At 33.7% G+C, this 14,255-nt stretch overlaps 1 long non-coding RNA gene across 1 annotated transcript; it reads right to left on the reverse strand.

Annotated features, from left to right (window-relative positions):
* Positions 1–11,332: 11,332 nt before the first annotated feature.
* On the reverse strand, positions 11,333–14,139 carry LOC128207665 (uncharacterized). Its single transcript, XR_008256747.1, has 5 exons — positions 13,916–14,139; positions 13,450–13,541; positions 12,698–12,763; positions 12,336–12,466; positions 11,333–11,966 (listed from the first exon to the last, which is right to left on the reverse strand). It is a non-coding gene; the product is annotated as an uncharacterized LOC128207665 (long non-coding RNA).
* Positions 14,140–14,255: the final 116 nt, after the last annotated feature.

Here is a 14,255-nt window from a genome sequence, read left to right on the forward strand (position 1 = left end):
ATGGCTTCTTCACAAACCCTGCACATATTTGAGCAAGTCCATAATAGTATAAAAGGTAAGATTGTGCAAAGGAATATTCAATTTACAAATATGTCACCCCATATTGGATACAAATAAGATTGAACAGGAATCTCAAAGTGATATCTTTTTTACTTTGGCTTTGAAATGGCTTTGATGTTTACCTTATAGTCAATGCAGTATGTTAATCATTAGGGGCATGGGCAATACATATTGAAATATGTTCCATATTTAGAGATAAAAATTACACAAAATTAGATTTAAAAAACTGTTGCAAAACTGCAACTCAATAATCATTTAATAAAAATGTGGTTACCACAACGTCAAAACAAATCTTGTTTTTAGAAATATTTGTTTCAATTTCGAAAACGTTTACTTTCAACACCTTACTAGTCATTTTATATCACTATTAAATGCAGTTAAAAAAAGGACACAGTGACTACCACAATTATATATTAGCATACTTATGATAATTGTGGGGGGGGGGTTGTTTTCATCTTAAGTTAAGCGGCCATATTAGATGATTCCAGAATGTGTTCTGAGCTTTTTCAAATCATATTCACATCTACAAGTGTACCAAGTTTACCATTATGATTGTCCAACTAAATTGCATGTGAGTAGTTGACTACATTGATAAGCTATACATGTAAATACATATATTTACTCATTCAAATATAAATTGTCATTAGTCCCATTAGTATGTACTAGGTACATTTATAACGGTTTTAACATGACCAAACCCAATTACTTAAGATTTTACACCACACGGCTGACGACGACGAAACATTTCATTCCTGTATTTGTAATCGTAGTCATCAATGACAAAACCGAGTGCAGTAGAAATATATTTCTCCCACCTAGTAGATCCAATAATTTAACCATGCTAGAAATTTCTATCTTGCCCAAGGGCGAAGATAAAATGCCCGTATGGAACTCCGTTTTAATGGTCGCCACATTGTAATTATACCTCCCTTGTTGAAGACTGTCGTCGGTAGCACCATGGAAACCTTGTCTTGTGGCAATATTAAGAACGCTTATTAATTATTTCTTGCTTCAAATGTCACCATAAAACAGTTTTCACGCACCTTTCAAGAAAAAATGCGTCACTCTCCTTTGAACTATTTAAAGACCGATTTGACTATTAACATAATCTGAATCACTGCGCGCATTTCCATGACAACCGCGAATTGAAGCATTTCCATACGCAATTATTTTCACTAAGCACAAAAGAGTTCCAGCAAAAAAATACATCTTTACTTAATTTTGATTAACTGAGGTGGAGAAAAGGCATCTACCATAGCCGCTCGTGTAAGATAGTTTAATCCCGACCCACGCGCAGAGTGTTTTGCGGAAACTCGGTAAACCTCGTTTCCGCAAAACACCCTACGCTCGGGTCTAAATGTACCTATCTTACACTCTCGGCCATGGAAGATACTTAAAGTCTTTATAAAGAAAACCCTACCATGTATAGACCGTCCTCATTTAAGGATTGAAATTCATTTCGGTGGCATTCATGCAATCTTGAATACCCCGCTCAAAATGGCAGTTCCAGTGAAGTGCGTTCTGTACACTCTTTTATGAATTTCAATCCTTATGTTTACAAGTTCTCGGCACACATTCTTATCCAGTTTTTCTCGAAACCATTAAAAACGTGTTGTTCTGACATACGAAGGGGAACTACGCGTCACTGTACCAATGAATGGAAAACAGAAGTACCGACCCCTTTTAATCGAATCACGTCCATGAAGTTGTATTTAATTACAATGGACTCGTATTAAATAAAACAGCTTTTCACCAGTTTCAATGAAACGAAGGAAAGTTTGTGTCTCTTAATTCAATATCCCCGCTAACGTATTATTACAGGCGTTTGATTAACTAATTAGTTTCCTCAAATACCTTGACAAACCTGTTTCCAAAGTAATGTTTTGACCGTGCTCCATCAGGCGACGGTTTTGTGAAAAGGTTTGTCGAAGTGTTTTAAGAAACTAAACTCATAAATAAAATCTAGTAATAGACTAAAGGTGAAGCTTTGTAAGAATCGAAAAACTGTGCTATGTTTCATTTAAAATGGTGAAGAAATAGTAAAATAATCTTTGTTTTCAAATCTTTATTCAAGGACAAATATTGCCTTCTGACGAAGCATTTATGAGGTAATTTATCACGTGGTATACACACTCTGAGGTGCAAGTGAAGGAAAAACGGACTAATAACAAAAACAAATGCATAACACTGAACGATGACTGGACGTGACTCTCTGTTTTAAACAATAATATAATAATCGAAAAAATAACATATACAAGATCATAGTTTGGTTTGACATGCGTGACGTCCAACGTTTCAACAAATATGTTGATGTACGGTCAACATTTCTTGCATCGTGGTAAAAGTACTTATTGGCTGCTAAGTTCTGCAAATGATCTCCCTGAGTTCTCATCCTAGGACATTTAATTATTATGCCTTACAAAGGTAGCCAAATGAAACAATGGTTTATTATAGGATGCAGCAACAACAAGCTAGATGTTTACTAATAGAAAAAGTAAACTTGTGACAAGAATTTGAGTTGCAACTATAATTATCGTTGTTTAAAGAAAAATGTCGACTGAAACAGGAGTGGTTGAGTGATATCTAGGAAGGATTATCATCCTCCTGGCCAGGCTTTGGTAAGAAAATTTAAATAGTCTATTCTATTTTTACAAGAAAGCAAAGACAAACGAAGAATAACATAATAACATACAAAACTGTACAGTAAACACTAATCTGGACCTGCGGTAATTCGGATAGAAAAACCCCCCATCTTATTTTGTTTTGTTGCTTTTGTTCTGTACACTCTTTATGAATTATGTGTATTGGTTGGGGAGCAGTATCCAACAGAAATCAGTACCCGGCAGTTGCCATTTTCGCCTTTCATTATTTTTTTTCATGACAATGGTAGACCTGTGTTATTTTCTAAAATGTGCAATAGTGCCTTGAATGTAAAAAAGTGAAAAAACGCAAAAGGTTAATCTTATCAAAATATGCATTAACTTGAGGAAGCTTAACAATAAAACAAATATTAGTAAACCCCAAGTACTTCTATGATTAGAGATCTGAATACAAAATAAACCACAACTTTAAATGAAGATTTCGTTTTGCAAGCGAACACGTTCCTGTCTAGTTCTATTCTTTTGGCGAGGTTTCTCATGCTCGGGGGTTGGGGGGGGGGAGGGTAACAAAATTACCAGAACCAATTGAAAAATGATGGTGCTGCATTTTATATTTCAACAAGGTAATCGGCAGAATATTGTTGAAAATCGGCGTTCATGTGATATATTCCTCTGCTTCCAAATTGTATAATTTTTATCAAAACACTGTAATCATCATTATTTTACTAATAATGAGTGTAGTTTTAGCATATCGGAAACATTCCATTCAGAATAACACAAGATTTATTGTGTATTATGGATTGAAGCTGACGAGTTTATATATGAAAGATATGTTGCACCCTGTCCTTTTTACAGTAACACCCTTCAGCCTTCATGAAGAACATCATGGGTACTTTTGCCATATAATTTAATGCTCAAGACTATCAAATATTCTGTTTGTATTGTTTAAAAAAATATAATTTAGAAATAAATACCAACTTTACATATCTGGCAGCTGAAAACTAATATTACGTCAACACAATTTCTAACACTCTCTGTCGAATTCAAAGTGCAAGTTTTTCATAGCCCTATTCAATGTCCCCTTTTTACCCTTTGCACCCTGTCTCTTTCTGCGAACTCTGTCCTTTTTAGATAGTGGCTAACTGATTGGCAAATTTAGCGCGAGATAAATAATCATACGAGATTGAACGCTTGTATGTGTAACTTTAAAAAGAGTTTCCGTCAATACCGTTTCTAATGAGAAAATCTTTATAAAGTTACGTTCACTGCCCTCCAAAGAATAGACACAATTTGTTTTCAAACAACCAGTCAACCCCTATTCTCGTTATGTGAGGGTTAAATATAAAAAAAACATGCATAAGGCCTATTTTAATTTAATATGTCAGGTTTGTTATAGACGTTTCGCAGATAGACAACCATCCAAGGAGAATCACCTCCCGAGTACAAATATATACGCTAAAACACGCTTGCTGGAGAGGAAAGCCCTGGAATCAGTATTTGCCGGTTTACTCCAGAGTTCAGTGTGAAAGTGCTTCACCTCATATGGATTTAAGATTTTACACGGGCCAGTCATTGCGAAATACAATTAGACATTAGAAAAATCTGATAAAATATCAAGAGGTCCGGCAAACCGATAAACCGATAACGAATGTCGATCCACGTGCCCAGGAACATTCCTGTCCGAGTAACTGCGACGCTTACAGAATATTTTGTCGGACTCATTTTGCAGGTTTATCGTTGAATCATAGCCCAGCATGAGTTGCTCAATACAGTATGTATCTGGGGCAAGCATAAAGTGCCCTAGCTTGGCTTTAAAAGCCGGGTCAGAGCCCTGCTATCCTCTCCTGTTTTCTTTTTCCGCCCCACTGTGCCCTTTAGTTTGCCAGAGCTTTCTTTTGATGATTTTTAAATGTACTCAACAGAGTTTCCCTTTCTGTCCTAGCACCCTGTCTTTTTTCAAATTTGACTGAAACACTGTTCATACAAGCTTACATAAAAACTGACAAAAGGCAAAACTACTTGCTAAAGGTCGGTGAGTAATACCGGACAATTTGTATGGACTGATGTAATACGCAAAATGTGCAACACTATATGATTGATAAGTTATTTTCAACTTGTAATTGCCACACAGTAACTTAAACGGAAACAATTAAATATTCTTTATACCATACACACTATAATTCATATAGTGGTCATATATCAAGGACATTTATCAAGTACATGTATTTATTGCTACATTAAAGAAAAAAAATATTGTTATACAAGAATTGTAAAATTTATCAATGCAAGCTCTAAATTATCAACAATGCAATTGTTGTATGTATTCCATACTTTATTATTGCTTTTACATCATGCATTAATTGTAAATGAATATCACTTAATGTTTGAAGAATTCACAAACCAATCTTTACATCTTTCGTAGCGATATATCACACCATTTTTTACATTAAAACTACTCTTCTAGCACAATACAAACATCCAAGTTTATATTAACATTACTCATGTCATAGGTACATGACAAAAAGAGCATGGGTACATATACAATACAACATAATGAGGCATTACAAAATATATTGGACATAATAATACAGATTTTCTTAATGTGAATATTGTTTATGAAACTTTAATATCAAACATATATAAATATATGTAGAGGAGAACATAGTGTTACATTCTTATACTAAAATTGTTAACAATGCACTTGAGGAATTTACATAATTTTATGAATTTTATATCATCATTGGGATTGATATTCATAATATCCTTAAATTTCAAACATTAGGATATCGGTATAATTGTCTGTCAATAAATCTTATTCTATATTAGGCAAAATAGCTACATTCTAATAAATAATGAAATTCATCACCAATACTGTTTTTATCACAAGTTCGCATTTTCTGTCATTCAGTTCTATATTGTTCCAGCTTCCTACTTCAATTGGTAGTCTATTATTTCTTGTTCTGAATTTAACTAAATATTTCAAAAACTTAGCAGGTATTTTAACTAAATATTCTTCGAATTCATAATTCTCTTTAAACAGTCTATAGCTACAACATTTTCTTGGCGTATTTAAAGTAGAATACCACTCGTTTTTGAATAGATCGGATTATTTTATGTGAACGGACCTTTTAAGCCATAATGTGTTTGGGAACTCATGGCTTACCCAAATATTATTCATACCACATTTAATAAATATATTTCGTATATGTTTTATCCATTGAAATTCATTGTTTCTAATTCTATTGTCATACATATATCTACTAAGCATAACATAATAAAGAGATACAGGCAGTTGTGTACAGTGTAGGACTATAAGCCTTGACCAATAACTGATCATTTGAGTATCAGTATCTATTTGCAATGGCTTTACACCGGTTTCGCCATATACCATACAGTTTGGTGTACTGCTTTTAAAGTTAAGTACATATTTAAAAAATTCAACTTTTTCTAAAATATGATTATTCCGTAGCCCCTCACTTCCCATCCATATAATAAAATTGGTTTTACAATTTTCTTAAACAAATCAATCTGTAGGTCAATTAAGGAATGAATTGCGGGGTTGGTGTCATTATCGGGGTATGAACGCAATTGGGCTGGTCTAAGTGTGTGGAGTCCGAAGGACTCCACGCGTACTTTGACCAGCACATTGCGTTCAAATATATTTACACCAATAGTTCATTATTTTGTTCAAAAAACATTAAAAAATTACTTCATTTCATTTCGGATTACCTTTCAGTAATCCTTTCTGACCCATTCTGTAAATAGGACGACCCGACTGTTACCGGAAACATTTTTTTCAAATGACGTCACAATAACGCGGGAAATGATCAACCACTTGAAATCACTTTTAAACGTAAAATTGAAACTCTTTGGGCAGCAAAACGTTTAAAATATAATAACTTAGCACTTTCTAAAATGGTGATTTATATTTTACGGGACCTGCTGACACAATACAAACAATAACAAGATCAATAATTTTCATGTATATTGTTATGCGATGAATTGCGATCCGAACATATCCGAAGATGTTGCGTTCATCGATTGATGAACGCAATTGCCGAAAGGCAGTTCATTTAAGGAATGGAAGTTGAGGTGTAAATATTAGATAGACATAATGTTTTTGCTTTTTTTAATAGACTAAACATGGCCTTTGTTGCTTGCTTTGCAATATGTTCTTTAGCTTTACAAAAAGAACCACTTCTACCAAATATCACTCCAAGATATTTATATCCAGACACTACATCAATATTAGCATTACAAAGAGTGAACTCGTATCTAGGCAATCTACCTCTGGAAAAATAAGAATTTTGGTTTTTGAAGTATTGACTGTGGGTCGATTTTCGTTACAATAATTTTCATAAACATTAAGAGCATTTTGTAAATCGTAAGCACTTTCAGAAATGATAACTGTATCGTCAGCATACAGCAGTACAAACAATTTTAAGAAATCTATTAATCTTTGATCACGATCGTGTTTTGTAATAATCAAGCCATTAACAAATGTGCTATTTTGAAAATAGTCATGTAGATCATTTACAAAAAAACGAAAACAATAAGGGGGATAAACATTCCCCTTGTCTGACCCCTATACAACATGGGAAGTAGTCCGAGCATGTTCCATTTACTCGAACACAACTTTTAGCCTTTTCGTAAATATTTTTTACAACATTAAAAAACTTTCCATGAATACAATAGTTCTCTAATTTCAACCATAGCAAACTTCTATTAATAGAATCAAATGCAGCTTTCAGATCTATGCACGCACAGAATTTTTTTTGCGTGAGACATACAGATAATCTATAAGCATTTTTAATACGAACATATTATCAACTGTCGAGAACGTAGGTCTGAAACCAGCTTGAAATTTACTCATCAGCTCATGTTTTTCAACAAATTTCAAAAGTCTATTATTAAGTATCAATGTAAATAACTTCCCGAAGCAACTAGGCAGCGTTATTGGGCGATAATTGGCCGGGTCAGACACGGCTCCTTTATTCTTATATATAGGATTAATGATACCAACAGTCCAATCATCAGGAATAATGCCTGTGCTTAACACAATATTGAACACTTTATGATACATATCTTTCATAAGATCGAAATAATATTTCAAATATTCATTTACAATTTCGTCTGCACCTGACGCTTTGCTATTTTCAGTTTCTTAATTGCCATTTCTTTTTCTTGAACGGAAATTTCATCGTTGAGCATATTGTCATCAATGTTTATATTGGCATTTGTATTATTTATTTTTTGTTCATTACTTTCGCCATCTCCATGAGCATTTGAATCACTGTTGGTATTTTTAAAATAATCATACATTTCGCCTTGTGTTGCGTTACAACTATTAGATTTGTTAGAGCTCAAAAATTTCCAAAATTGTTTTGGATTAGATTTACTCATTTTCTTCAATTTATCTGCATTTGCCTTTTGATAACTTTTGTAAGTTTTAGACAATGTGTTTTTATAACTCTTGCTTTTATCTTAAAGATTAGTTCTATGAACTTCAGTTTTATTTAATTTCAGTTCCGTTGAATTTATTTGAAACTGAAGTATCCAGAGTGTTTTATATGTTTTGAATGCAGCTGCATTTTTCGATTAATGCAATAAACAGTTTTAAAAACTTTCGTAAAATGTTAAGTATATATTAATAAAGCCAACTGTAACAAAACATGGCATATGCATGGGGAATAATTGTTGTTTCAGTGTAAGATTGCCAAAACCAAACTCTATATATCCCAAGTAGCGTAGCCACACGTGAAATATTTCCTTTTTGTGTTTACGCAGTTTGTTGTCGAGTTGATGAAGACATTTGATGGCAAAGGCAAAAAAAAAATTCTATTGAATTTTCGCCTATAAAAAATGTTATTTCGGATGGATTTCAGTTCCGTTGAATTTATTTGAAACTGAAGTATCCAGAGTGTTTTATATCAGTGCTCCAGCTAAGCATAATTAGCGTGGCGGGGCGCCCCGCTGCCCTTTTATGGCGCCCTGCTGCCTTTTCAAACGCCCCGCTGTGCCCTTTTCATTGACAGAGCCGCCTTTGATGATAAATAAAACAAATAAATCGCCCATTTGTGTCATCAAAGCGACATTGACCTCGCCAAAATTTTAACACATTGTAAATCTGTCAATCAGCGAGTATTTGGCAACTGTCCCATTAGTCAAAACATCGCAATTAGTCATAGGGTAATCCTCTAATCCGATAATTGGGCCGTGTCATCCAATTACCAAAACATCGCCGGTAGGCGGAGCTATTGAAAGTTAACCAATCAGAATGTACATTGAGAAGAACCTGATAATATGATATACGTTCATTAAAATGAGATAGAAAAGGCGACATAATTATGAAAAATCGTGTCAAGCATTGATGAAGTTAAAAAGTAATTGTTATATGTATTGAACAAACAATGCCAGACATTTTAAACATTGATGTTTTTGAAGCAGACGGTCATAGCCATCTCGGGCCATCGGCAAGGTGGCGCTAAGAAAATCAATAACATGACGTATCACCAAATATTTAATTGGTTTTCGTGAAATGTTCATGATAAAAAATTGATTTGTAAACACAAAAACATATAATTTTTTTGCTTTATGTAGAGTTTTAATACTTACAGTATTTTTCTCCTATTTACGATGTCAAAAATATCGGCGAGATCGCCATTTTGTCAGAACAATTTTCCGAGTTAATTTCTCAACCTCCCATTATGTATTGGTAAAGTTTTCATCAAGGACAGTGATTTAAATGTCATTTGGTTCTTAAATGTCAGCATATTTAAAATTATTTAGCCAGAGACAAGTAAATAACAGCATAGCTGAATGTGACATTCGTACCCTATCCCGAACGTACCAAAATAAGATTCGTCCCCCTACTATATTGACAGGTCATTTATTAGTCATTTTGATTGTTTCAAATCCTTAGCTGTCTTGGTTTTTGTTTCATTTTAGATGCTATTTGGAGATAAACTTTGTGACATTGACAAATACACTTTTGCTGAGCCAAAAATGATACATTTTTTATGAACATTTTATATAGTTATAGCAATCAGTTTGAATGTGAATATAAACTATATAAACTGAGGTGTGTGTTATGGCATAGTTTTTGTATCAGGTGTTACGAAAGTATCACTTCTCCTTAAAGTCTCCCCACTTCTCCCTAAATTGACTGAAGGGAGAAGTCACTTCTCCCAAAGTTTTCAGCCTAGTGAGAGTAGGCTGAAAACTGGGAGAAGTGACTTCTCCCATTCATAACACTGTTGTTGAAAGAGTTGCGCATTGATATGCCATAGATTAAACTGCGAATAAAGCATGATTTGTTACTTCTATTTAAATCACAGTTTGTTACCAATTTTGATATTACTGCACATATAGTCAGGTTATGTTTCAGAAATTAGTATGAAAATAATAAATATACAGAAGTATGACTTAATAACTACATCTTTGGATATCATAACAATTAGTATTGAAAGTAGAGCTCTAGTACCAAAATATCAAAATATTGAACTTTGCAAGTGCCCCATTTAGGCTCATTAAAAGCACATTAAAAGTGCCTTTTTGGACCAAGCACCCTGCCCTTTTCAAATCCTGGCTGGAGCACTGTATATGTTTTGAATGCAGCTGCATTTTTCGATTAATGCAATAAACAGGCTTTAATATTTAAATATTGGAACAAGTGTAAGTAAATGTGCACATAAACTAGTATAAACTCTCAATGAACAATTGTTCCAATAAAGTCCCATCATTTATTGGTTAAGCTTTTTGAGTGTTTTTTTTTTGTTGTTGTTGTTGTTGTTTTTTTTTTTTTTTTTTTTTTTTTTGGGGGGGGGGGGTACGTTTCTGATAATTGCCCCAGTGGAAAGGAAAAATTGCCCGGCAATTTTTTTTCACTGGGGCAATTATCAACCACAAGCCATGTATTATTATGTATAAAACATATGTTTTGTCATTTGTCAATGATTTCAAATGGATTTAAAAACAAGATTTTGTGGAATAATGAAGGATATGTCATAGGGTAAAACGTTTCAACAAAGCATTTCCTTGTCTCACTGCTTTATGACCTTTATCGAATGTTAACATCCGGTACGGTTTCGGGTAGTACTCGTTACTGGAACACGGAAAGTGTCATTATTGGTAAAACTAATTTCATAATAGTTGCACCGATAGTTCCATTTTAATCCCTTTAAACTTTAAATGTTTAAATATTTGCCAACCAAGTATACGGCGCCCATTTTTTTTATTTCCCTGACATGCCGTGATAATCTCACGGGCGGAGACGATAATCATTATTGCGGGAACGAATTTCTATAGTAAAATGTTACTATTTATAGTGCATGTGTATTATGTTTGAATATTTGACTGCTGGGCTTGATCCTGTATTATTAAATAAATACATCACACATATTCACACCCCATGATGCAAGGTACGGCTATAAAATAATACACAACAAAGATCCAGCTTAAAGAAAAATACATAAATATGGTTTTCGGTTTTCAATTCGCTGTTCTTTGTGTATTTGCAATGTTCTTATTGAACATACTAATACCACTTTGACTTGACTTGTAAATGTAGTTCTCCCTGGCGTATTAAAAGCGTAGCAATCTTGGAAATGTTATTCTATATCTTGAATTCAGAATACCATGGGGATACATGCAAGATAAATAATATACAGAACTTCCATTTGGTGCTTTTTATTAGGACTTAAATTCAAAACAAATCTCTGTCTCTGAAAAGATCAAGTACATACAAATACATTTTAGCTAATTAATTAACATCAGTGAGTTGACTTTCTTAATGAACAATTGGAACAGCGGCTATTCTATTATGGAAAAGTTTATATTCAATTCAAACAATAATACGTTCTATTCAATCGGTGATATTGGTATAATAGACGGGTAATTTGTCTTAGAGGTCCCCGTCCATAGGATTTTAAATACACACTTTAGTGAATGTGTCACCGTTGATCGTTGTGGTGTTCCAGAATTCCTCCTTGTTCGCCACAAGGAGCCACTGAGTGTCAATCGTGTCCTGACCACTGTACGAGATGCCAGTCCAAGATGTGGCCGCCTCGCTGTTCCCATGCGCATTTACCAAAGATACAGTCCATCCCAGTATAACGTTATCATTCGCCACCAGGTAACGTCCAGCCAATTGGTAGAAAAAGATCGCTTCACCAACAGCGCTGCAATAGCGCCCGTCAATACTACCGTCTTTGCATGTAAAACTGATAACTGACTCTAGCTGGTTTTGATACACTCCCGCTATCCCACACTGATTATCGCCTTCCGCGATTGGAGTTTTACAAAGATCTATAAACAAACAAATATTATAATCAATATACTATATTGACAATTGAATGTCTTAATAATCGGTAATAAAAGGGCCCTGAATCATATGAGTGCGCTGCTTTGAATCAGAAAATATGCATATTTTTATGGAAAGAAAAACATTCGAAGAAGTAGAAGTGTTTGTATTTCATTTGCTTTATTTGACAACACTAAATGGGCTAAAAACTCTATCGATCTAAGCTAGAAAGGGGATTATTCCGAACATAACATGCCAATGCAGATACATATACACATGAATTCGTTCATCCTGGCATATTGTAATTGTAGTAGATGTTTTAATAACTTATTTACAAGTTGTGTTCAGTTAAAACGAATCAAATAAAACACTACCTTTTGAACAATGAGTCAGTCTTGCCAGCTTTTACTGAACAAGAGTCACACTGCTTATCACCAGGTGTACATGATGAGCTGGCGTTACGGCCCGCAAGTAAGCAGAAGAAAATCACCGGAGCAATGTAAACCTGAAAACGAATCATTAAGATGTTCGAATGGGGGACGTACAGAAATTTTGTTTCGATAATAAAATTTCATTTTCAGAATATTTCATGTGTTATTTTTGTATGTTTTTATCGACCTTTTCCCTAAAAATAATTTTCCAAAAATAAGATTTCATATCCAGTGAAATAATTCGGAATCCTAGAATTAATAAAATTCAAATATAATTCCGTTAAATAAACAACAAACTTCCTTACCGTTTTCATGATTGTTCAAGTCCAAGTCCTTGCTATCAAATATACGTCCTCAGCGACTCGCGAACACTGCAATAGTAAGTTTCAATTTGTTACAATCTTCTGGGGATCATGTTCAAGGACATGCCTTTACGTGCATGTTCGCACTCGGCCTACGCTTATTTAAGTGTTCCGTTTTAAGCACACCTTGCAAGATTATGATAGCGGTTGGTGATAACACTTTGATAAGCATTATTCTTTCATACACCTTTTTTACCGAAAAACGGCTAGACAGTATCCTATTTCGTAAACAAGTCATAAATAATAGTTTTTGCATGCATATTTATGCCACTAGACACTCCTTTGGCTAACAAACCTTTATAACGCAAATATTATATTACATCAAAAACTTTTTAATTGCATAAGTCTTTAAGCTTGTATTAAATAGAATTTATTGGGTGCAAAGGTTTGAAGTAATATTCCACAGAATCCCACGTTACCAAATTATTTTTCTCTTATGTCTATAAAATCGGTTTTGGATGATAGATCCGGTATTTTTTCACAAAATATCCTGAAGGTCGTGGCCTATGTGGACAAATATAAATATACAATAAAGTGTTGTCAGGTGATGTTCCCTTGCATGTACATTACGAAATTATTATTTTTATAGCAACTACTTAATTCAAGTAAATTAAAAAAAATCGTAATGTCATTTTTTCATTACATTTAAGTTTTGGGATGTTTATAACCTGAAAATATAAGGTTATAATACTCACAGTATCGTACGTTTGTGCTGTCTCTTTTAATTCATTGTCTGTATAAATAGTATAGCGTTTAACAATATCGGTAACTCGGTATATCGGATAACCTAAAAAAACGAACATAAATGGAGCCTTTGTGAACTTAATAAACCTTTAAATATAATGTGATTATTATTACTCTTTATACTAGGGATGGAAACCGGATATTCGTATCAAGTATTCGAATACCATCCGGATACTCGTATCAAATTGTTTTCATAATAAGTAAATTTCCTATTATATGTCACCCACCTTCTGTTATTTACACATAATTGTCCAATTAATTTATAATTCGTCATATGGCAATTTAACTTTTTCATTCATTCTTTCTCAATCTTAATAATTTATAATGTTATAATCAAAGCTAAACAACTCATTTTACGTCATAAAACTCATGATAAATACCAAATAAACACCCTACATATTAAAAGAAAGATTTTACCTTCAGTTACTGTTCATGTTGTTTTTTTCCACATGATATACATGTCCTTCACTTTCTCCTAGGCCTCACAAGACGGCGACACTTCATGCAAAAATCGTAGATCATTGTTTAATCCAATGCCGTTTTTCAACAGCTAATCGGAAAGTTTAACAGTTAAATAGAAAAATTCTACACCTATAACTGAAAATCCGTCTGACTGAATATTGTCCTTTCCGATAACTCGATTATCTTTCCCTGAATACTCTTCAAGTGGGCATGCGCAAAAAGCGGAAATTTACTTCCGGGGACTACACAAACCAGGAAGTAAACAGCAACAAGTGAAAATGGAAAGTAAAGATTC

This window comes from Mya arenaria, chromosome 11, assembly GCF_026914265.1.
Source record: "Mya arenaria isolate MELC-2E11 chromosome 11, ASM2691426v1".
Classification (NCBI taxonomy): Eukaryota; Metazoa; Mollusca; class Bivalvia; order Myida; family Myidae; genus Mya; species Mya arenaria.